Here is a 14,223-nt window from a genome sequence, read left to right as displayed (position 1 = left end):
TGTAATCAGTTTGCCAGTATTTTATTGAAGATATTTGCATCTATGTTCATCATGGATATTAGCCTGAAGTTTTCTTTTCTTGTTGATTCTCTGCCGTGTTTTGGTATCAGGATGATGTTGGTCTCATAAAATGATTTGGGAAGGATTCCCTCCTTTTGGATTGTTTAGAACAGTTTCAGAAGGAGTGGTACCAGCTCCTCCTTGTATGTTTGGTAGAATTCAGCTGTGACCCCATCTCGACCTGGGCTTTTTTTGGTTGGTAGGCTATTAATTGCTGCCTCAACTTCAGCCGTTGTTATTGGTCTATTCAGCATTTTGATTTCTTCTTGGTTTAGGCTTGGAAGGGTGCAAGTTGAGGAATTTATTCATTTCTTCCAGGTTTACTTGTTTATGTACATAGAGTTGTTTGTAGTAATCTCTGATGGTAGTTTGTATTTCTCTGGAATCAGTGGTGATATCATCCACTTTATCTTTTTTTATTGTATCTATTTTCTTCTTCTCTCTTTTCTTTTTTATTAATCTGGCATGTGGTCTGTCTATTTTGTTGATCTTTTAAAAAAATAGCTTCTGGATTTATTAATTTTTTTGAAGGGTTTTTTGTGTCTCTATCTCCTTCAATTCTGCTCTGATCTTAGTTATTTCTTATTTTCTGCTTGCTTTTGAGTTTTTTTTTTTTATCTTGCTCCTCTAGCTCTTTCAATTTTGATGATAGGGTGTTGATTTTAGATCTTTCCTCACTTCTTATGTGGGCATTTATTGCTATACATTTTCCTCTAGACACTGCTTTAAAGGTGTCCCAGAGATTCTGGTACATTGTGTTTTGATTCTTGTTGGTTTCAAAGAAAATCTTTATTTTTGCCTTCATTTCATTGTTTATCCAGTCAACATTCAAGAGCGAGTTGCTCAGTTTCCATGAAGTTGTGTGGTTCTGATTGAGTTTCTTAATCCTGAGGTCTAATTTGATTGCACTGTGGTCTGAGAGACTTTTCGTTATGATTTCTGTTCTTTTGCATTTGCTGAGGAGTGATTTACTTCCAATTATGTGGTCAATTTTAGAGTAGGTGTGATGTGGTGCTGAGAAGAACATATATTCTATGGATTTGGGGTGGAGAGTTCTGTAAATGTCTATTAGGTTAGCTTGGTCCAGATCTGAGTTCAAGTCCTGGATGTCCTTGTTAATTTTTTTTCTCATTGATCTGTCTAATATTGACAGTGGAGGGTTAAATTCTCTCACTATTATTATGTGGGAGTCTATATCTCTTTGTATGTCATTAAGAACTTGCTTTATATATCTGGATGCTCCTGTATCGGGTGCCTATATATTTAGGATCATTAGCTCTTCTTGTTGCATTGATCCTTTTACCATTATGTAATGCCCCTCTTTGTCTTTTTTGATCTTTGTTCGTTTAAAGTCTATTTTATCAGAGACTAAGATTGAAACTCCTGCTTTTTTTTTTTTTCTCTCCATTTGCTTGGTAAATCTTCCTCCATCTCTTTATTTTGATCTTATGTGTGTTCTTGCATGTGAGATGGGTTTCTTGGATACAGCACACCAATGGATCTTGACTCTTTATCCAATTTGCCAGTCTGTGTCTTTTGATTTGGGCATTTAGCTCATTTATATTTAAGGTAAATATTGTTATGTGTGAATTTGATCATGCCATTTTGATGCTAGCTGGTTGGTTTGCTCATTAGTTGACCCAGTTTCTTCGTTGTGTTGATGCTTTTTACCATTTGGTACATTTTTGCGGTGGCTGGTATTGCTTGTTCCTTTCTGTTTAGTGCTTCTTTCAGGAGCTTTTGTAAGGCAGGACTGGTGGTGATGAAATCTCTGAGCAATTGCTTGTTAATAAAGGATTTTCTTTCTCTTTTGCTTATGAAACTTAATTTGGTTGGATATGAAATTCTATGTTGATGTACTTTTCTTTAAGGATGTTGAATATTGGCCCCCACTGTCTTCTGGCTTGTAGGGTTTCTGCCGAGAGATCTGCTGTGAGTCTGATAGGCTTCTCTTTGTGGGTAAACCGATCTTTTTCTCTGGCTGCCCTTAGCATTTTTTCCTTCATTTCAACCCTGGTGAATCTGATGGTTATGTGCCTTCTGGCTGCTCTTCTTGAGGAATATCTTTGTGGTATTCTCTGTATTTCCTGGACTTGAATATTGGCCTGCCTTGTTAGGTTGGGGAAGTTCTCCTGGATAATATCCTGAAGAGTTACACACTTCTTTATGGGAAAGTGACACAATAAAAAGCATTTGGTTGGTAAATTCTACAAAATTATTTTTAAGACTGTTTCAAGTCTCAGTGCTAAGTAAAATAAGAAACCCAAATGAGTTAAGTGGTTTCTTTTTTAGATGGTAACTATACTGCATGTATGACTTATTCAAATTAGATCAAAAGGTGACACATGGCTTTAGTGTCTTGTTCTATGAATGTGAACATAATTTGAACTGAGACATCCTATTTTCTATTTTCCCTATTATTGTCCTCTGTTAACAAACAGAAACATACTGCCCATAAATAATTACTACTTTAATCATGTCCTTGGTGAATTTTGTAGTCATCTATTTGGTAGACAGATTATAGTCATTACAAACCAAATTGGGTGTACCAGCCTCTATATAATTGTTAGAACATTGTTAGAGACTCAGACCCAACCAACATCCATGTGAAGCAGAAAAGTAAGCAAATTATTAATTTGATTTGCTATCCACAGTTACTCTTGAAGCAAATTATTATTTTTCATTTAATTAGGATTTGTGTCCTTATCAGAAATGTAACCACAAGGAAATGCTTTCTAGCTCAGGCTTCTTACTACAACGTGGATATCTCATGAAAGCAAAAATTTGAGAGGAAGAAAAGCAAACTAAAAGAAACATATCAACTTAAATTTATTGGGGGATGTAGAATTAAGGCATTAGCTCTTACTTAAGTCAGTAAACTCTTAGTTCTGGAGATGAAATTGTAAATAGAATCATCATAGTTCACAAATGTGCTCCATGAAGTAATGAAGTTTAGTGGGTTCAAATACTGGCTTTACTAGGTATAAAAACTGGGACTAGTTCACAAACTTATGAACATAATAATAATAATAATAATAATAATAAACTGAAACACTAATAATCACTTTATATCTTGTTCTGGGTTTTTGAATTAATAAATTAATTAATGAATGAAAAGTACAGAGGGAAGTTTGTGCCAGACAATAGAAATGTAAAAAATTTAAACTATTATGTTCTTAACTGCAGTGAATACTACTATAATACAAACCACCTCATCTAAGAAACTCTTGCTCTCACTGTGTTTATTTCCTGAGACAGACTGTATATATTTTATCAGCCACAGAGTTCATTATTAATTGCATTTTGATTGAGGTGCCATGGAAAGATTTAGATAATCCCTCACCCTGATACTCATTTATTATCTTAAATATTGCCTGGGGACTTTCATTTGATGTAAACTTCTAGGAAAAATGTAGCATTAAAAGAAATATTTTTTTTCAGACTATTGAACCCAGTACATAGCCAAAGAAGTTAATGTAAAAACATTACACAACTGGGACTTTCTTTTCTGTTGATTAGTAATTTGAACTTTGCAGAGAGGTAAAAGAAAAGTGATCAGTTTAAGGCTTCAACTCTGGGGATTTAGCAGCAGAGGAAAATTCTCAGCTCCATTATGTTGCTGACCTTCTGAAATTAAGAAATAAAGAAGTTATGGGATTTGAAATACATAGCAGAGATTGCCTTATAATAGCCTGATAAATAACTGCAAAAAGTTTATTAACCCACTTATTAAAAAAATGACTTCTCTCTACCATGTATATTACACTGGTGATAAAAATGAACAAAATCAGCGTACATTTTTACTCCCTTAAATAAATTGTTTCTCACCTTGGGAAAAAAGGTGAGTGGTTATTTCTCCTGCTGTCTTACAATGTAGTCATTTTAGGTTTTCCATGCTTTTGAAATTCTAATCACCACAAATTTTATACAGTCGCAACTCTATAATTTTTAAAAAATTTATCTATTGGTCATTATCTATTTACCAGAAAATAGATTCATTTTGTCCTAGGAAAGATATACTTCATATTTGTCAGCTTTCTACATGTGTACTCAAATTCTTTCAGAGCTGAAACACTGTGGTCACTGACTTGTTGAAGATGGGGATATGAATCAGTAGCCATTAAGGTTTGTTAACTGGGGCAGAAAGAAGAACCATTCTCACCTAGTCTTACCTGACAGTTGGAAACTATATCAGAATGTCTTGAGTTTTTTTTTTTTTTTTTTTTTTTTTTTTTAAACTTACTCCAATGCAGCAGGCATTCTAAAATGTCAATCCTCATCCTGGCAGATGATGGTGATGGTAATGATATTCTTCTGCCTTGTAGAAATCACATTCTAATAATTGATCCAAGCATGGCACATAAAAGGCCTCCCTTGTTTTGCGGTGGAAAGTTTTTGAAAATTCCACATCCTAATGGAATTTCATAAAAATCATTGAATGTTTGCTTGGGAAGCATGTAGACAGAGCTTCGGATGCCTGTAAAATGAACAAACAAAAATCCTTAATCCACTAAAACAAAAATATTCTTCAAATTAGTACGTTTCTTTCCTGAAAACTTGAAGAGTAAGGGTTTGAGATCAAATTGTCAGCAGTCTTTTTCTATCGAACGGGCTGATATTTCCAGGGTTAGTTTTGGAGACATAAATGTGTCTTGGAAAGGGTTTTTGACTTTGTATTTTCTGGGCTGGCATCTGAAAGAACACGACTCTTGCAAAACATACTGCGGAAGAAAAAGGGAGAAGTCCGGATGGGTTCCATGACCACATTAACTGTGAACTCCTGAATCACCATCTAGATGGTTCTCGGGGTCTTGCCATCACAACATCCATCACACACAAAATCCAAATGAGAGTGCATGTTTGCTCTCATGCTTGATTAACCCTTTGTGCCAATCCGGAGTCTTCAAAATAGGAGGATATTTGAATCACTATTGTTGATTTGGTGGGAAACAACCAAAATTGCTAACAACATTCTGTAGAAATTTTAATGATTCCAAATGTGTTGTATATATACGTTTGATCTAGCCTTGTAGCTCTTTACAACAAATGAATATGTTGAAGGACATCAGAAGAGTATGCAGTAAACTTTTTTAAGTAATAAAGTTAATTTTAAAAGGAAGCTACTTTACTTTTTGATATTCTACTACTTTCCTATGCAAACTGCTTTTGGCAGTTCAGAGACAACTTTAAAAACCTGAACACAGTAAAGCAGTTTTGCACTTCCAAATGTAACTCATTTGAGGGCAAGATTTGAAAATCCATGGCTCCATGATGGAAATACTGTGATCTTGGTTTTCCAAGGCCTGAGATCTACTGACAATGACAAATAGAGCAAAGAGCAAACAACTTGGGCCCAAAGCAGAGGGTGCAGTGATGCCATTCTTATGAATGCTGTGGCTGCTTAGCTACTAGATCCTACTTGCTTGCCTGTCTCCATTGCAGCTGTTAACCTATGCACCCTCTCTGTTGGAACTGAGGCCTTGAGGATATACCAGGCACTACCGATAATAATTAGGTGAGGTAAAAATAATCTCCTTTCATAACGTTTAAAAAGTAACAGGCACTTTCTGATTATAAAATAAACATGACTATATTGTTCTAAGTGCTTTATATGCATAGCTTAATTAATGTTTATGGGGGAAGGACTATTATTTAACCAGTTTAAATATGAAAAACTGCAATTAGAGATTACATAGCGAGATGAAGAGACAGTACTGAATCTGGCCATCTGGCTCCCGAAACCATACTGTTAACCTCTGTGAAAGACTGCCTCCTGTATTGTTGAAATGGGTGAATCGAGATGTGTGGAAGGTTAAAATAAACTCAGATTCAAATAGCCATTGGAAGTAGTAGAAGAGATGTCAAAATGCAAGGTATGATGAATTGTCAAGTAAATTCTATAGGCCACATATTATTGCAGTATTAAATGAGCAGGAATTAGTTCAAACTGAAGAGACATTGTCAGGCTATGCTTCCTTGAGGGTAACTGGGGAGGAGAGTGTAGTTTCAGCTTAGGCTTGAAGAGGGGCAATGTTTGTGACATCATAGAGCACGGCATTTTGGGAATGAAGTGGGTCTTGGTCAGTTACTTAAATCTGGGTGGGTTAGTCCAGGAGGGAGGGTCCTAGGCCTAGAATGAGACCTCTCTACTAGAGTAGGACAGGAGTTAGGGAGCTGACTTTGGGTGTAGGTGCTGACAGGCTGTTTAATCTGACAACTACAGAGCTGTGTTGCAACAAAAACAAAAACAAAAGTGGGTATCTGTGTGAAATGATGGCTCTGTTAATTTGCTTTACTATGGTAAACTTTTTACTATCTATATGTATCCCATAGCATCAGGTTGTATACCTTAATTATACATGATAAGTTTTATTTAAAGAAAAGAGAAAGTCAGTGAGATATCTGAGAAAGCAAGATAGAATATAATATTGAAATATGGAGCCATGGTAACCAAGAGAGAAGAGAATTTTGCATGAGAAATAGGAAAGTAGTAAAAAGTTTCAACTGCTGCAGAGAAGTCAATGAGAATAAGAACTAAAAGCATGGCCACTGAGTTACCAGATGGTCATTAATTATACTTAATAGTTAGTTGTAATCTAATGATTACTGTATAAAAGCTACAATTTTGGTGGGATGAAAGACTAATATATAGTAGTAGCCATCTTCTTGGACGTATAGTTCAGATATGGCAGAACAATGGATGCCCGTAGGTATTGCTGAATGAATGCACTTAGATATTATTTGTCAGGTGTTCGGGAAAACTTACATTTCCTTATTTCACCCCCTAAATTGCCTGGTGGCCTGGTTTGTCTGTGTCCTCACCCAAATCTCATCTTGAATTGTGATCCCTATAATCCCTATGTGTCAAGGAAGGGCCCTGGTGGGATGTGATTGGATCATGGGGACGGTTTCCTCCATGCTGTTCTCACGATCCTGAGTTCTCTTCACATGCTCACTCTCTCCTGCCACCTATCGAAGCAGCAGCTGGCTTCCCCTTCCGGCATGATTGTTAAGTTTCCTGAGGCCTCCCAGCCCTATGGAACTGTGAGTCAATTAAATCTCCTTTGTTTATAAATTTCCCAGTCTTAGGTAGTGTTTTATAGCAATGTGAGAATAGGCTAATATACTTGGGTACTGAGCCTTCTATGTATGTTGATATTCTCTGCCTTCTCCAGCACATACTTCCATTTCCTTTGGTGCACCCAAGCAGAAATAATTCATCTCAGTTATTATAGGGCAGGGTTTATCAATCTTAGCACTATTGACATTTTGGGTTGGGTGATTCTTTGCTTTAGGTAACTGGCCTATAATTGTAGGATGTTTAGAAGTGTTCTGGCTTCTACCCGTTAGCTGCCAGTAGCATCTCCCCCAATGCTGACAATAGAAAAGTCTTCAGATGTTGGTAAGGGTCTCCTGAGGAGCAAAATAACCCCCAGCTGAGAACCCAGCAGTCAGGGATATCTGTGATTTTGACCTTCAGGATTTAATTGTTGTATTGTCATTCTGGTAACAGCATTTCAGTATTCCTTCGGGAAACAACTTCCTCTCACACTCTCTACCCACTTCTTCAGTGACTATGTGCCTGTCACTACTGAACATAGGACATAGTCGGGCCATTTCCCTAAGCTGTTGACTTAAGGATGAGCATGTGACCTAAATCAAACCAATTGACTTGGATTAATCCTAAATCTAGTTCTTGTAATTGAACAGCCAAAAACATGTGGGTTCTTTTCCACTAGATTTGACTTTGGGAGAATGTAATTCTGGAATATTGGCCACCATTTTGGTACATCTAAATCCGTTGTATCTTCAAGCTAATCAAGGCTGAACCTTTTAGTTATGTGAGCCATTGAGACATTTTTGTTTGCTTGCTTGTTGCGTAAGCTATATTTTATCTCACTTACATCAGAAAAACCTCTAATTGATACAAAGTTCTAGAATTTGGGGTTACAAATAAATGATCCCACAATGTAAAATAAGCAGGATGATTTAGCATTGAGTGGAAGAAAGTGAAGATCCTTCCATCACACTTTGAGAAATTCACACTTGTAAATATTATCTTGGATTGTGAGATGGAAAGCTGTGTTATGCGATAGTGAAGCAGATGATTAAAGTGCCACTTTTGGTATTTTGGTGCTTGGGGCATGAGCTTACTGAGGCTGGGACATTTATTAAGGGGCTTGGTAGTAAAGTGACAAAATGCTGGATCTTATGGACTATATTTTGAAGCCTCAGTAAGGTCCTACCCAAAAAAGGCAAACTCAGGTAGATGCAGTCCTGTCTGAAGGCAGAGACAGAAGAAAATGTGTTTTTGCTAAGAGAGACATTTTCTGCATGCAGGCCAGAATCCAAGACCATTTAGGGGTCTGGCTTTACAGGTTTTGAAAATCCTAGTTCTTTGCTTTGAGTTCAGGATATTCACACAAAGTCAGGATGGTGTGGTTGGGCAGGAGGTGGGAAAAAAAATAGGAGGTCAGAGCTGGGGCCTGGGGAAACTATGTTTTCACAAGCTCCCTCAGGCAAGTTCTGTCATGCTTCTCTGCCTGAAAAGCAGGCCAATTTTTCCCACAGTAGCTGGGAGGAGGCCTAGGGAGCAGGGGAATTAGCAGCACCCTGGTGACTAATGCTCCCATGTGAAAGCCAAGATGGACTCTACCCAGAGAGGATGGGCTGAGCAATGAGACCTGTTGCCAAAGGATAACACTCCCAGACTGGGTTCTAGACGTAAAAGCTTTAACCTAACTAGATCTATGGGAATTAAATATTAAGTCATTGAATTGAGTGAGAATCAAACAATAAAAACCCTACTAAATATGCTAGTGAAATGCCAAGCCTGGCAAACTGGCTCGACATTGCTTACCTCAAACCCCCAAATGTTTAATGGGTGCCAAAGATCAGGTGCTGTGCTACCAGTGGTCACATGGTTTTAAATGAAATGGATGCCCTTCCACTCCCTACATGAAAAGCTGGAATTCCAATGAAGAGAGAAGACAGACAATATACAAATGAATAAATAACTAAATAGATGAAGTTTGATTGTATTAGTGCTATGAGGAGAGTGCTCGAGAGAGATCGAGCACACACTGTAATAGAGACCCACTGGGAAGGAGATGGTAATATAAAAATTTGGAAACTCTCCCTTTTCTTCCATGAAGTATTATCAGGCTATTTTGGCCCTTCTACAAAAAGCATTGAAGTAGTAAATTACCTTTGGCTTTGACACTGTACTTATCTTTCTGAGGGGTCGCAATCTTTAATATTCCTTAATTGCATTTCTAGTGCAAAGGTAGGCAGTAGCGGATGGACTTAATCATCGGGATATTTGAGCAGATTTGTTGAAGGCCATCTTCGCTGTGCAGAGACAGTAACCTGAAATGCAGACTGGATGGCATATTACCAACCACCTAATGAATCTGCTCCCTCCCAATTGGGATCTCGGGCGCATTTACTCATCTTCAACCAGTGTAATTAAAGATGAAAAGTATAACACTGATGTATCCTTCTCTGGGGAGGGAGTTGTTTTAATTGTAGACCCATCAGTGGAAAATGAACTATGCAGGAGAAAGATCAGGCTTAATTACACACCTGTTGGTGGTATCAAGCAAAGCTGTTGCTTTGTGCTTTAATAGGGAAACTATCTAGGAAAACCCTGTGATTTGGCAAAGCTCAAAATATCACCTCATTAGAGCTTACAATTTCTGCCTTTTTCAATCATTGAATCATCAAATTTAAGGTGAAAGGGCGTTGAGATTGTTCAGTCTAATTCACATGCTTCACAGATGAGAAAACTAAAGCCTGCAAGTATTGGCTTGCCTGAATTCACACAAATAATTTGAAGGGTGTTGATTAAGCTTCTTTGCTGGCTGCCCATGTCTTCTAAATGCTACCTGGCTAGATTCGAAAGTAGACAGTGGAGGTCCTCCATTCAGGACTTCAGAAAAAGTTTAAAAATTAAACCCAGACATATTTTATTTTCAGACAGCTTTTCTCAAAATGAGAGGTGCAGACCATCAGTCACAGGGAAATGGCTATGATCCTAGCTCCTTTACGAAGCTGCCCCCCTACTGCAGCTATAATCAGTTCTAAATTTTTGAAGGATATGATATAAAGGACAGAGAACTCTCTGGGAAAAATCACATTTTAAAATATCATCTCAGGATTTAACTCCAAATTCCTATTTGATTTTTTTCCTTGGTGACTGTTTTGAAGTGTTTGATCCTCAAAGTCCCCCTCTATCACTTTGCTTAATCTTACTACATGTAAGTCTGAGTGGTCTGCTTCATGCCTCATTTTTCCTGGGCCACCTCTTGGGATCTGCTTGTGTGCCTTGGTTTTTTTAAAGGCAAATTCTTCTAAAACACTGCAGTGCATTTAGGCCTGACAGACTTAGAAAACTATGCAAGACAAAAGGTGTGCATGTTTCCATGAGCGTGTGTATGTGAGGGAGGGGGAGGGAGGAAGGGAAAAATAGAGGAAGAGACGGAAACTGATTCATTTATTAATTCAGAGACTTCATTGACAGCCTATTTTGCTCCAGGCACTTTGGTGGGTTCTAGGTATAAAGATATAAACCAAACAGATGGTTGGTCTCCTCGTGAGAGTGGGATTTACAGCTATTGGAAGAAGTGGAGCATGCTTTTGACACTGTTGATATTTTGGCCTAGATAATTCTTTGTTTTGGAGCTTTCCTGAGCATTATAGGATATTTAGCAGGATTTCTAGCCTCTACCCACTAGATGCCAGTAGCACACCCTCAGCTTTGACAATCAGAAATGTCTCCAGATGTTGCCAAATTTCCTCTGGATAGTAAAATTGTCCCCAGTTGAGAACCACTGAGTTAGAGAATAAGCAAATGATCACACATAATTAAATAATTATAGTGGTATCTAATTCCTTTTTGTTATATTTTCTGGTTGGTTACTTTGGAAAATAGTACAGAACAGAAATACAATTTTTTTGCACATAAGCTTGTTATTGTTATAGTCCTATATGAAAGTGCATGAATCACAAATATATAATTTGAAGAGGGTTTTTTTTTTAAAGTTTACATGTTCAGTTATCAACACCCAGCATCCAGATGAAGAAATAAAACATGACCAGTTCCCTCGAAGTCCCTCTCATGTGCCACCACAGTCTCTATTATAATTTCCAACACCACATTATTTGCTCTTCCTGACAGGCTTCTGCTCACTTTATCTTTTATTGGAGTCATTCATGTTGTCGCATGTGCAGCAGTTTGCTTTTTGTAGTATAATATCCCATTTCTCTTTTCTACCTTTGGTGGGCATTTGGGTTGTTTCCACTTTGGGACATGATCAATACAATATAATGTTGCTGTTAACATCTTTTTTTTTTTTTAACTTTATTGAGGTATGACTTACATACCATGAAATGTACCATTTAAAAGTACAATTCAGTGATTTTTACTGTATTCACAGAGTTGTGCCGCCATCACCACTGCCTAAATTTTGAAACATTTTTCTTATACTAAAAGGAATCCTATCCCCATTAGCAGTTACTTTTCATTCCTCCCGTGCTGTCATGTCACCCCTGCCAACTCTTATCTACTTTGTGTTTCCACGGATTTCCCTATTCTAGACATTTTATATCAATGGAATAATGTAATATGTGATATTTTCTCAGTGATAGCTTTCATTTAACATGTTTTTAAGTCTCACTTGAGTTATGTATGGTATGTGTCAGTACTTCCTTCTCTTTTATGGTCAAATAATATTTCATTGTGTGGTAATACCACATTTTGTTTTGCCATTAATCAGTTGATGAACATTTGGATTGTGTCTACTTTTTGGGTATCATGCTGGGTGCAGTGGCTTATGCCTTTAATCCCAGACTTTAGGAGGCCTAGGCGGGTGGCCCACTTGAGGCCAATAATTAGAGACCAACCTAGCCAACATGGTAAACCCTGTTTCTACTGAAAATACAAAAATTAGCCAGTTGTGACAGTGGGTGCCTGTAATCCCAGCTACTCGAGAGGCTGAGGCAGGAGAATCAATTGAATCGAGGACACAGAGGTTGCAGTGAGCTGGGATTGTGCCACTGCACTCCAGCCTGGGAGATAGAGTGAGACTCCTTCTCAAAAAATCACCACCATCACCACCACCACCACCAACAACAAAACACTGATGTGAATATTCATGTACAAGTTTTTGTGTGAGCATATGCTTTTATTTCTTTTGGGTATATACTTAGATGTAGAATTGCTATATTCGATAATTCTGTGATTAATATTTTGAGAAACTGCCAAACTGTTTTTGAGGGCAACTGCAAAATTTTGCAATCTCACCAGCAATGAATGGAGTTTCCAGTTTCTCCATATCCTTATTGACATTTGTTATTATCTATTTGTGTCATTTTAGCTTATCCTAGTGGGTGTGGGTGTGAAGTGGTATCACATTATGGTTTTGATTTGCATTTCCTTAGTGACAAATGATGCTGAGAATATTTTCATTTGCTACTGTATATCTTCAGAAAAATATCCATTCAAATTCTTTGCCCATTTTTCATTGGGTTATTTGCCTTTTTGGGGGGATATATCACTGCTTTTATTTTTTTAATTGACAAATAATTGCACATATTCATCAGGTACATAGTGATGCTTTGGGTCACCCTCCATGGGCTGTACTCATTGTCTAACTGGTCCCAATCAGAAGTCAGGTACCTCAGTGGGAAATGTAGAAATCACCTGCCTTCTGCATTCATCTTGCTGGGAGCTGCAGACTGGAGCTGTTCCTGTTCAGCCATCTTGCCAGCCACTGACCTATTTTCTCCCATTCTATGTGCTGCTTTTTAACTTTCTTGATGATATCCTTTGAAAAAAAAATTGTAAAATCTTGATGAAGCACAACTAGCCTATTTTTCTTTTGTCATTTAAGATTTTAGTGTCATATCTAAGAAACCTATTGCCTAATACAAGGTCACAAAAATTTACTTCTGTTTTCTTCTAAGAATTTTATAGTTTTAGCCCTTACAATTTAGGTCTATGACTAATTTGTTGTTGATTTCTATGTATGGTGTGAAATAAGAATCCAACTTCATTCATTTGCATGAGGATATATAGTTGTTCCAGTACTATTTGTTAAAGATACTATTATTTACTCAATGAATTGTGTCTAGTACCTTCGTTGAAATTTTTTTCCATAAGTATAAGGTTTCATGTCTGCATTTTCAGTGTGCTTAGTACAACATTGTCTTGATTTCTGTAGCTTTGTAGTAAGCTTTGAAATCCAGACATGTGAGTCCTCCAGCTTTGTTGTTTTTCAAAATTCTTTTGGTTACTCTGTGTTGCTTGAGTTTCTATACAAATTTTCAGATTACTGTGTCAATTTTTATTTTTAAAAAAGCAGCTTGGATTTTGATAGGTATTGCATAGACTCTAAAGATCACTTTGGGTAGTATTGCTTTCTTACAATGTTGAGTCTTCCAGTCCATGAACAGGAAGCATCTTTCTCTTCATTTAGCTCTTATTTAAATTTTTTGACAATGTTTTGTAGGTTTCAGCATGCAAGTCTTACGGTTCTTTTATTAAATTTATAACTCTTTCATTTAATTTGAAGCTATTGTAAATGTATTTCTTTCTTAATTTCATTTTTGAATTGCTCATCACTAGTGTATAGAAATATAATTAATTGGCTGGGTGCGGTGGCTCACGCCTGTAATCCCAGCACTTTGGAAGGCTGAGGCGGGTGGATCATGGGGTCAAGAGATCAAGACCATCCTGGTCAACATGGTGAAACCCCATCTCTGCTAAAAATACAAAACATTAGCTGGGCATGGTGGCGTGTGCCTGTAATCCCAGCTACTCAGGAGGCTGAGGCAGGAGAATTGCCTGAACCCAGGAGGTGGAGGTTGCGGTGAGCCGAGATCGCGCCATTGCACTCCAGCCTGGGTAACAAGAGCGAAACTCCGTCTAAAAAAAAAAAAAAAAAAAAAAAAGAAATACAATTAATTTGTGTATTAGTCTTGTTAGTCTTGTATACTTCAACCTTGCAGAACTTGTTCATTAGTTATAATCATATTTGTGTGTGTGTGTGCATTATTTAGAGTCTTTTACATGTAAGATTATGTCATGTACAAATAGAGGTAGTTTTACATCTTTCTTTCCAATCTGGATATCTTTCATTTCTTATTCTTGTCTAATTACCC

This window comes from Saimiri boliviensis, chromosome 4 (assembly GCF_048565385.1).
Source record: "Saimiri boliviensis isolate mSaiBol1 chromosome 4, mSaiBol1.pri, whole genome shotgun sequence".
NCBI lineage: Eukaryota > Metazoa > Chordata > Mammalia > Primates > Cebidae > Saimiri > Saimiri boliviensis.
This window is presented reverse-complemented; position numbering follows the sequence as displayed.